Source organism: Camellia sinensis, chromosome 9 (genome assembly GCF_055761805.1).
Source record: "Camellia sinensis isolate YWXY chromosome 9, ASM5576180v1, whole genome shotgun sequence".
Classification (NCBI taxonomy): Eukaryota; Viridiplantae; Streptophyta; class Magnoliopsida; order Ericales; family Theaceae; genus Camellia; species Camellia sinensis.
In genome coordinates, this window is record NC_138969.1 from 29,110,580 (window position 1) to 29,122,774 (window position 12,195).

Sequence of the window (12,195 nt, forward strand, 5' to 3'; positions counted from 1 at the left end):
GGTTGAAGGAGATGAAATCTCCAAAAAACAAAAAAAAATTCTCTGTACCTCACGATTGGCTGTGGCGAGAACATGATGGTTGCGGTCTAGCCGTCGATCTGCACTCCGATCAGCTTTGGATGTAGACAGCAGCCATTGTTCTTCTTCTTCGGTGATAGATTGTTGTTGATCGCCTCCTTCTTCGTCTAATGGTGCACTAGTTGAGGGAATGGGTGTGTGTGAGATTTGCTGCTGTATGTGAGAGAATAAGGGAATCAAATTGGGGTAGTTTGGTAATTTTGACATTACCTGAAAGGTTTCGCCCACAACATGATGGTTTTTTTTGGTCTTATATGGTTAAAATAGTCCATTTTGTCTCATATGGCTAAAATAGTCCACACAAGTAATTCCAAACGGAGGCTAAATTTACTTGAAAAAGAATTAACTTTATTTCAATTGCCTTGTAATTTTCTTGGAGTGATGTGTTTGTTTGGTTTTTTAGAAACTTGTTTTAGACCTTTTTTTTTAAACTAAAAATTAGTTTTGTAAAAATAAAAATTAAAAAATAAAAATTCATGAGTACTTATCATTTTTATGTAATTGTATCTTTTTGGTGTGGTAGAAATAATTTTTAAAAACTTAAAAATATATATTTGATCTTTATTTGTGACAAATTAATTTTTATTTTTTCAAAAAATAATTTCAGAAAATGTGTTTTCTATCAATAAGATGTTAAAGATATATGTCATGAATTCGTGTAACTAACTAGGCAATAGCCTTTGGCATGAAGGTAAGGTTTGGGTTGGGTCCGGTTATTTTAGTTATAAAAAAATAAAATATGTTTTTTAATTTAATAAGATAAAATGTCATATTCAAATTATAATCATTTTATTTTTTCTCTTACAAAAGTCAAAAAAACTCATCTCAAACGAGACTTTTTAGTCTCAAGTTAAAATAGTTAAAAAGTCAAAAAGTCAAAGGTGATTCTACTTACACCACTACTTTATCTCTTTACATCCTTCATATGATTTCCCCCCCCCTTCCCCCAAATTTTATCTATGTTCGAAATTACTTTTAAGGACAAAATACTAAAATTATATATTTTGTTATCTCCTTACACCCCTTGGTCTTCAATTCCTACTCCTCTTTTTCTTTTCTTAATTTTTCTTTTCTCTTACACATCTCTTTTCAAAAAGTGAGAATTATAGTATTTTGATCATTAAATAAAGTAATGAATGAAGAAACGGTAGTGAAGAACCATCAAAAAAGTGAAATGGCGAATATTTTTGTTTATTTCGTAGGTTTTTGTTTCGTTTCTGGACTGGTGTTCGACTTTTGTTTGGTGGTTCGAAATCAAACAAAATAAAATAGTCCGGCATCACATTGCCGAACGAAAAATATAAGTCTGATAACCAACTACCGAATAAAAGATACATTTTCAGTAACTCCAAATCGATTTTTTTGAATTTGGTCGGCTTCTCATTACCATGAATTTTCAATTTCATTTTTTTATATTTTTTATTTTTTTGCCTAGAAGGATTATATTTATACTCATTGCAACAACACAAATTCTGCAATATTAGTGGACTCTAGTCATAAATTCATTACAGACAAGGTTTGTTAAGGTTTTTTTTTTACGAATACATTTTTTTCTTATTTTTAATTTATATTGAGTTTTATTAATAGTTTGACGTATAAATGTATTTATTATCTTTAGATTTTTCGTAATTGTGAAGCATTAATTAAATGGGTTTCTGATGTTGGGAAGAAGACTGGATTTGTCATTATTATAAAGACATCAAATGTGGGAGACAATGTCCGAAAACCAAGACTTACACTTGCTTGTAAAAGAAGTGATTACTATAGAGACAACAGAAAGATCAAGGGAAAATGATTGAGGTTGACAAGTTCTAAAAAGTGTGAATGTCTATTTCTATTAAGTGGGGAAAATTACCTACAAATTACCAAGATGAATTGTGATAACATGTTTGATTGATGGATGCAAACAATGATAGATGTTATGGATACTTTATGGATATTTGTACACTTGATGTTTTTATGAATAATTTTATGTATAATTTTATAGTTGCATGTTTGATTTATGAATTTTTTTTTATTAATGCTTCAAGGAAAAAGTAAATCTTTCAATGTACAGCTATGGGGGCCTAGACAACTCTATTGTAGTTTGGCAACATGACACTAGAGTAATCCCATTTGTATAACAATGTATCACTGAACATGCACTTCACAAATGAACCAAATTAATTTCTTGTTATCATCTAATTGGACGGCAACATAATGTTGGAAAAAAAAATATTGTTTGGTAACATGGCACTGGAGTGATTCAAATTAATTAACGTTGTATTATTGAACAGACTTACTACAAATTAAAAAATCATTGTTTGGAAGAAGGTGTCTCTGTAAATGTATAGCAACAAAATGCTGGAGAGATCTATTTTTTCCGGCAGCATAATACCGGAATAATGTAAATTGTTTAGCACCGTGTTACCAAAATTAGTGGTGTAAAGAGAAGAAATAGTTAATTTAGGGTTAGTTTTGATAATATATTAGAGGTGTAATGAGAATTACATTTTTTTTTAGTGGTGTAATGAGATGGAGGGTGTAAAGAGGCTAAATCGTAGTGTAAGTAGAATCACCCAAAAGTCAAAAAGTCAACCCACACCTCAAACGAAAGCTTGGTTTTAGGTTGCATTTCTCCCAAACAAAAATTTGAATATGAGAGAACTTGAGGGACTTGTAGTGTTCATCATAGATCCCATTTTAATAATTTATTTTGCAAAATCGTCAATGTATATTGACATGGGTAAGCCCATAAAGATTATAGCCCACCATTTAGGGCCCAATACATATCTCAAATACCAGAGCCCAGCACTGCTGAAGCCCCATGTAGCAACAAGAACCAATGACATCAAGACACATGGCAAGAGAAAGGCAAGCCACATCAGCAGACAAAGATCTGCATAATTATTGCCACGGCACATCGCCATTAATGAGGCCCCCTTACAGCATTTATTGCGATAACCCCTCTCCGTCAGGACGACACACCCTCACCCTGAACAAGGGAAGCTACAGCATAGACATTCGGCCAAGGTGACAGGTCGGAAGGGACAACGAAATGATTACCAGAGGATATAAGCAGACGTTGAAAACAAGAAGAAGGTTAAGCTTTTCTATTTCTAATCTATCTATACAATCCACTTCTTTTTCTAACTTGCTTGTCGGAGGGTTCGCTGGGGGACTCCCCGCTCCCCGTTGAACTCTTGTGTAGGTTCTCTAGCAGGCTTGATCACTCGGATACCGGTTGGAGAAGCGTGGAGAAGTCCAACTCGTCCAAGTCTCTTGTAGTATCATCAGTTGGCGCCGTCTGTGGGAACCTCTTACTTCGCGCGCCAGTTGTGCTCATTGTTGCCGGAGGCCCTTCCCCAATAACCCCTTTCCTACCACCTGCCAAGGTGTATGGTCATGACTAGATACATGGCTTCTCACCCCCAATGTTCCCGATCATCAAACCGACCTCCCCAATCCAAATAACCCACCACCGTATTTCACCGAGCTCACCAACAGCATTAACCGCTTGGCCGAGCAAAACCAAGCCCTAATTAATGCTCTCTCCAAAGAAACCTTCATATGCCTCCACCACCACCTCCAGATATTCCCCCCAACCAAGAACGAGCCCCGAGCCACACTATTCTGCAGCCTAATCCACCCAACTTGGAAGGCTTACAACCCCCTCCCCCAGGTATAAACTTGCCACCTCGGGGCCCACAGCCATCGATCACGGCACCGATCCCTATAGAAGAGGCCAGCAGCGTCCAACCCCCGCTGCCCTCCGGTGGTGACAACATCCCTCTCTGGGACGTAGAACTCTGAGCCATGAAGCTCTAGTTCCAAGGGGTTATGCAGAACATACAGCAGAAACCATCTACCACAGCCAACTCCCCATTTGTTGCTTCTATCAGGGACAAACCTCTACCCCCCAAGTTTAAAATGCCCACCATCGACTCTTTTGACGGTACGACGGACTCAGTCGACCACTTGGAGACCTACAGAACCCTTATGATCCTCCATGCATTACCTGACGAGATTATGTGTCGGGCTTTCCCCGTGACACTCAAGGGGTCAGCTCGACTTTGGTTTAGTCAGCTATAGACGGACTCTATCTCCACCTTCCAGTACCTCAGTGACTCCTTCCTCAGCCATTGCATTGGAGCTCAACGCCAGCGACATCCGGCAATCCAACTCCTCAACATCCGTCAGACCGAGGGGGAGTCGCTGCGCAGTTTCGTTACCCGCTTCAACACGGAAGCCTTGCAGGTAGCGAAAAACGATGACAAAGTCATCCTTACAGTTTTCATGGTCGGTCTGCGATCATCTGACTTCCTCTTCTCCCTCTAAAAAAACCTCCCAACCTCCATGGCAGCCCTACTATCCAAAGCCCAAAAGTATAGGAACGCCGAAGATTCCCTAGCCGCTCGTCAAGACCCTGTAGCGAAAAACACACCACCAGGGAGAAGAGAAAGGATTCAGACACCAGAAACACCCAATACAATAACCGAACACCTTATTATACCGACCGACCCCCCCGAGCCGACCGGTCGGCACCAGCTCGACCGCCCGGCCGGTTCGAGCGGTACACACCCCTTAATTCACCCATGGAACAAGTCCTCAATCAGATCCAGCGTGACTACCCCCTAAAATGGCCCCAACTATCACAAACTCCTTTCAATCGGAGAGACCAGTCCAAATACTGCCATTTTCACCAGGACCACGGCCATAACACGGAAGAGTGTGTTAACCTTAAAGATCAGGTCGAGGGCTTGATTCGTCAAGGTCGTCTCAGTCGATTCTCGAAAACTCACCCTCAGCAGAGACAATGGACTGAACCCATCAGAAACAACCGCCGGCACACCCCTCTTCGACAACCAGCACAACCTAACCAAGGTCATGACCGTCCTCCACAGCAACCTCGGGCACAAGGTAACCCCGCCCCACCTGTTGGAGAAATCAGAGTTATTTCTGGTGGGCTTACTTGTGGAGGACCATCCCGCTCGGCCCAGCGGGCAGAACTCAGAAAAATAAGGCATGGCTCAGATAAATAAGTTGTCACACTGGACCGACCCTCCAAATAGCCTAAGCAGTGGACCGAGCCTATCACCTTTACGGACGCCGACTGCACAGGCATCCGTTACCCCCATGACGACCCTCTCGTCATCTCCGCCCTCCTCTCCAATTACAAGGTCAGACGAGTTCTCGTCGACAACGGCAGTTCTTCAGACATCATCTTCCTCAATTGCTTCTGCCAGCTCAAGATCGGGGAAGAAAGTATGTCCCCTCTCCAAACCCGTTTGGTCGGTTTCACAGGCGATCGGGTGACCTCCATTGGCTCCATCGATCTTCTTATCACAATCGGCGAGTACCCTCGACAGACCACCAAGTTGCTCACCTTCCTTGTGGTCGACTGCCCCTCTGCCTACAACATCATCCTTGGCTGCACCGCCCTAAATGCTTTCTAAGCTATCACATCCACTTTCTACATTGCCATCAAGTTCCCCACCGATCTTGGGGTCAGCACAGTGAGGGAAGAACAAACCGTGGCCAGAGAATGTTATGTCGCCTCACTTAAAGAAGTCAAGCTTAGGGAGGCTATGATCATTGAAGGACTTGACGTCAGAGACGAGGACGAGCTGGTCAGAGGGGAACCAAAGGAAGAGCTTGTCGAGGTCCTCATCGATCCCACCAACCCGGCCAAAACTGCCAAGATCGGCAGCCAACTATCCCCCCAGGCCAAAGCCGACCTTATCGCCCTCCTGATTGAGCACAACGATGTATTTGCATGGACCCACTCCGATATGTCGGGTATTGACCCCTCTTTCACCACACACCGTCTCAACATTGAGCCCCATTTCCGACCTATCTGCCAGAAATAACGCTTCTTTCACCCGGAGCGTAATAACCTTATTGCTTTTGAAGTAGATAAGCTCCTTGAAGCACAGTTCATCACAAATGTAGACTACCCCAGATGGCTGTCGAATGTGGTTCTGGTTCGTAAAAATAATGGTAAGTGGCGGCTCTGTGTCCACTACTCCGACCTCAACCAAGCTTGCCCCAAAGACAGCTATCCTCTCCCTCGTATAGATCTGCTGGTTAACGCCACGGCCGGTCATCATATGCTCAGCTTCATGGATGCCTTCTCTAGGTACAACCAAATTTTGATACACCCGTCTGATCGGGAACATACCTCCTTCATCACTGATCGAGGTACCTACCATTACCGTGTGATGCCATTTGTGTTGAAAAATGCTGGGGCCACCTACCAACGGTTAGTCAATGCTGTCTTTCATCACCAGATAGGCCGAAACATGGAAGTATATGTCGACGACATGCTAGTCAAGAGCAAGCTCTCCACTGATCATCTGGCCGACCTGTGAGAGACCTTCGCCACCCTACGAAAGTACCAAATGAAGCTCAATCTGGAGAAATGCGCCTTCGGCGTAGAATCTGGGAAGTTTTTGGGTTTCATGGTCAATTAGTGAGGCATTGAAGCTAACTCTGAAAAGATCAAGGCCTTGATTGAAATGCAGTCTCCCAGAACGGTTAAGGAGGTTCAAAGGCTTACTGGCTGAGTGGCCGCCCTCAACCGCGTCATTTCCCGCGCAACGGATAAGTGCCTCCCCTTCTTCAAAGTTCTTCGGCAAACTTTTGAGTGGACGGCCGAATCCGAAGAGACCTTTCAACAGTTGAAGCAATGCATGGCCAACCCCTCCTCCTTTCTTAGGCAATCACAGGCGAACCCCTCTTTCTCTATTTAGCCGTGTCAAACACCGCAGTCAGTGCAACTCTTATCAGGGAAGACAGCTCTGTCCAACGGCCAGTCTACTACATCAGTCGGGCTCTTAGAGGAGCGGAACAGAATTACCCACTGTTAGAAAAAATGTCCTTGGCTTTGGTCACCGCCTCCAGACGGCTCCGTCCTTACTTCCAAGCCCATTCCATAGTGGTCGTCACTGACCAACCATTGAAGAAGATAATGCAACAACCAGAGCTTTCTGGTAGACTTATGGAGTGGTCGGTCGAACTCAGCCAGTTTGACATCTCCTACCGGCCTCGAACAGCGATTAAGGGGCAGGCTGTTGCCGATTTCATTTTGGAATTCACTAATCCCACTCCAACCACAGCTCATCCGCCTCCACCAACCCCTACCGAGCCAGAAAACCCCCACTCTTGGACCCTCAATGTCGACGGATCATCCCGCAAGGAAGGCAGTGGGGCTGGCCTCATCCTCACCGCCCTCGACGGTAGATATTTCAAGTGTGCTCTCCGGTTCCTATTTGATGCAAACAATAATGAGGCTGAATATGAGGCATTGATTGCAGGTCTTCGCCTCGCCAGAGACATTGGTGTCAGCCATATCCAAGTGTTCAGCGATTCCCAGCTCATCGTCGGACAAATCACGGGGGAATTCGATGCCAAGGAAGATTCCATGCGGGCTTATAGGGATATCGCACTCCCCCTCGCTCGCCTCTTCAATAATTTTCACATCAAGCACATCTCTCGAGCGAAAAACTCCAAGGCAGATGAAATGACTCGGTTGGCTTCGGCAGACCAGTCAGACCTCAGCCACGGTGTCCGCCTCGAGTACCTGGCCCATCCTGCCATTTCCCCAAACCAGCAGCAAGTCTACTTCCTCCAAAATGAACCTATCCCCTGGGCGTCCAACATCTTTCTATTTTTGACAACGGGGGAACTGCCAGATGACAAACAGCAGGCCGCCAAAGTCAGGGCCCGGTCATCCAATGACATTCTTGTCGATGGTCTTTTGTGCAAAAAGGGTTTTTCACTCCCATACCTGAGATGCCTTAATCCTGCTCAGGCGACCTACGTGATGAAAGAAGTCCATGAGGGTGTATGTGGCAATCATTCGGGTGGCAGGTCCCTAGCCCACAAAATACTTCGCACTGGTTATTTTTGGCCTACTCTTAATCACACTCTGCAGACTTCGTGATCAAATGTGATAAGTGCCGACGTTTTGCCAACATCCCCCATGCTCCTCCTACAGAATTGATCACACTCTGCAGCCCTTACCTATTCGCCAAGTGGGGGATCGACTTGATTGGCCCGTTGCCCATTGGCCGGGGGCAAACCAAATTCGTCATTGTCGCCATCGATTACTTCACTAAATGGGTAGAAGTAGAACCCCTTGCCATAATTACCGAGCGGAACACAACCAGATTCATCTGGCAGTCGATCGTCTGCAGATTTGGCATCCCTCAAGCCATCGTCTCCGACAACTGTAAACAATTTGACAATGCCAAGTTCAGGAAATTTTTTGTCGAGCTTCAAATCCAGCCATGTTTCTCCTCCCCAGGCCATCCCCAAGCCAATGGCCAAGTTGAGGTCACCAACCTTTCTCTTCTGAAGATCATCAAAACTAAGCTGGAGGCTACTAAGGGACTCTAGGCTGAGGAATTACCAAATGTACTTTGGGCCTACCGCACTACCACCCGAACTCCTACTAGGGAGACCCCCTTTCGCTTAACAGACGGCGTTGAGGCAGTCATCCCAGTGGAAATCGGCCTGCCTACTCCAAGGGTTCTACATCCCAATTCAGCACTAACTGAAGAGCTACGTCGGGCAGACCTTGAACTAATTGGAGAGCTCCGAGAAACCATTGTAGTTAGACGCGCCTCATACCAACAGAAAATGAGAGCTCACTACAACCGCAGACTCCGACCAAGGGAGTTCACCGTGGGGGACCTTGTTTTACGAGAAGTAACCCTTGCCACCAAAAATCCAACTGAAGGAAAACTGGCAGCCAAGTGGGAAGGACCTTACGTTGTTAAAGCCAGACCTCGTCCTGGTACATACCGACTTCAGGACATGGAAGGTCGAGACCTCCCCCATCCGTGGAACGCCGAACACTTGAAGCGTTATTTTCAATAATTTCCCATTCTTGTACTAATCAGTTATTGTATTTTCTTTTCGGCAATCCACACACTTGAATGTTCTTGTTCTTCTCTTACATGATGTAAATTTCTGATCAAATGGGCTACACTTTAATGACAGCAAGTTCATATCTCAGTTATTTGTGTGGTATTCCAATAACGCTCTGATTACAACCTCGGCCAGACTGAGTCACTTAAAGCCTTAGCCAGACTGAGCATGAAAAGCCTCAGCCAGATTGAGCATGAAGAACTCAGCCCGACTGAGCATAAAAAGCCTCAGCCAGACTGAGCACGAAGACCTCGGCCAGACCGAGTTACTTAAAGCCTCAACTAGACTGAGCATGAAGAACTCAGCCCGACTGAGCATGAAAAACCTCAGTCAAACCGAGCACGAAGAGCTCAGCCAGACTGGATTACTTATAGCCTCAGCCAGACTGAGCATAGAGAGCTCAGCCCGACTGAGCATGAAAAACCTCAGCCAAACCGAGCACGAAGAGCTCAGCCAGACTGGATTACTTAAAGCCTCAGCCAGACTGAGCATAGAGAGCTCAGCCTGACTGAGCATGAAAAACCTCAGCCAAACCAAGCACGAAGAGCTCAGCCAGACTGAGCTACTTAAGGCCACTGAGTTACTTCAAGAGCCAGTTAATCGTAGCTTAACCTAAATTGAGCACGAATGAAGAGCTCGGTCAAGGCCATTCTTGCCAACTTCATGGTTGCGGCATAGTGGCCATACTTAGTCAAAATTCCAGGTCCATGCTTTTACACCTCTCAACACTCTTTACATTTTTGGCTTTCATTTCCCAACTTAATTTTTCATTTATCAACACCTTTACAACATGATTTACAACTTCATTTTTGGGCATGATTTGAAACTTCACATTTTTGACATTCTTACACGCTTCCTTTACAAGTCAGATTGTCTTCTTACTTATCAACTTTTACAAGTCAGCCTCTTTCTTTACAAGTCAAGCCTAATTTGAATAAACCATTCTCATTTATTTCAGACTCACAAACATAAAGACAGCAGTGTGACAAACACAATCTCATAATTTTATTCATTCACAAACTTATACACAAGTTTATTACAGCAATTCAAAAAAAAATAATAACAAAAAAAAAAAAAACAACCAAAACTCTGAGTACAAATTTTGTCCACTTCCATCATTCCTCCTCACTTAGCACGAGGTCTTCTTCTTCAACATCCTCATCTAGGAGGGTCTGGGCCACGTTGTCGTCGTCGTCGTCAATCTTGACACTGCTAAAGTCTAAGTCTGAGAACAGCTCTTCAGCTTTACGCCTGAACATCCTCCACCCGCTATCCCAGAACTCAGCCATCTCGTGTTTGTAGAAGTCCGACCGCTGGAAGCTCTGGATAAATCTTCTTCACTCCTGTCCCCAGCGGTCGCCCCCGACGGGCTAACCCCCCCAGACCCTTCTCTCGCCAGGTGGTTGGCAATCGCAGCATCGATAGCCATCTGAAAGTCAGCAGACCCCATGAATTGCTCTACTACTGCGACGCACATATCGGGGTATGTTGCCCTCTCAGAGGCTGACTTGGTTTTCTCCTCCTCCAACTCCTTTTCCAGCGCTGCCTTTTCTGCCGCTGCCTTGGCGCGCTCGTCTGCAAGATCTTGCTCCAACCCTGCGATCTTCAAGTCTGCTTCTTCTTTTTGTTTGACCCACTGGGCACGCAGATCTTCATTCCTGGTCATGGCCTCCTCAAACCGCTCGGTGGCGACAGTGCAGGCATTTTGAGCATCTTCTAGCTTCTTCCGCTCGCCAGCCAGCTGGAACTCGAGCAACACCACCTTGCGGCGTTCATCCTCCAGCTCCAACTTGGCAGCGCGTAGCTCAACGTGGGCACGATCGGCAACATTCTTCTGCACCACCACGAACACCTCTATCTTTTTCACTTTCTCAGTCTCTTCCTACCCCCTGGCACACGGGCTTCGCGCAGCCTTCCTCCAGCCTGCACTCTCATTCTTGAAACTTGCAAGTTGGGCCTTCGCCTCCTCCAACTTGGCCTTCAGAGGCTTCACTTCACCATTCGCAGCCGCCGCCTTTCTCAGCAGAGCCCCTACTAGGGTGGTCGCCTCCATTTGGGCAGAGCACAACCCCCTTAGCAGCTCAGCCTCATTGAACCTGGCCACCGAGTGCACAGCCGTTTCGTCCACTACCCCCAAAAGGCGATCTGCAACCGCCCTGGCTAGGCCTTCTTCTCCCTCCAGTCGCCCAGACACTGTGCGAGCATGGTAGATAGCAGTCGTCAGCCTGACCCCATCTCCTTAGGGCGCAAGACCCCCCTTGGGCTGTTGCTCCACCCCCCCTTCAGGACCAGCTAACCCACTCTCCACTTGCATCTTGAGCGTGGCACTCATGTGCTCTTCTTTTTCTTGGTCCCCATGACCTTTCTCCCCCTGCACCTCTAGGGCAACCATCTTTTCTAGGGTAGCCCCCACTCCCTCTTCCTCTGCCTTCTCCGCCACAGGGGTGTCCTCACCACCCACCCTCATCTTCTTCGATCCAGGCGCATCTATAGCCCCCTCAGGGGCAACCCTCCTCTTTTTCTTCTTCTTCAAAGCCTTCCCCTCCTTGTTTGCCTTTTCCTTCACTAGATCAACTGGGGGCGGTCGTGGCTCAAAACTGCCCAAGTCCTTTTCCGCCAATGGCTTAGGGCGCGGTCGGATTCGCTCCATCACGATTGGCTTCGGAGCAGGCCCCAGTTGGGTCTCCTTGTACTTGTCCTCTCGGGCGAACAATCTCCTCTCCTCCTCCTCCTATGCCTTCCTCTATACCTCTAGCTCCTCCCTTGCTGGGTCCTCCCCCAACGGTTGCGGTCCCAATTTCAGGGTGAACAACGTTGAAGGCAGGACCAGCTCATCCCACTTTAGCCCTTTCTCTTCCCTCCATTCCCTCACCTTCTTCACTCGGTCTTCGGCATCAACACCCAACTTAGGCTTGACTGATTTGGTAGGGACCTTTCACTTTGTACGCACCCCAACTCCACCGTTCTCCGACACAAAGAACCATCTCGGTCTCCACCCCTTCACCGATGATGGAAGACCTGCCACCAGACCCCTCCCCGCCACCGCTTGCAACGTCACCTAGGTCTCCTGTTGACCGGAGGCCTTATAACAGGAGAAGAACTCCTCCACTGTCATCACCGCCCCTCCGGTCGCCTGCGGCCAAGCACTCGCACACGCCATCACTATCTTCCAGGCGTTCGGCATCAGTTGCCCTAGCGTCGCTT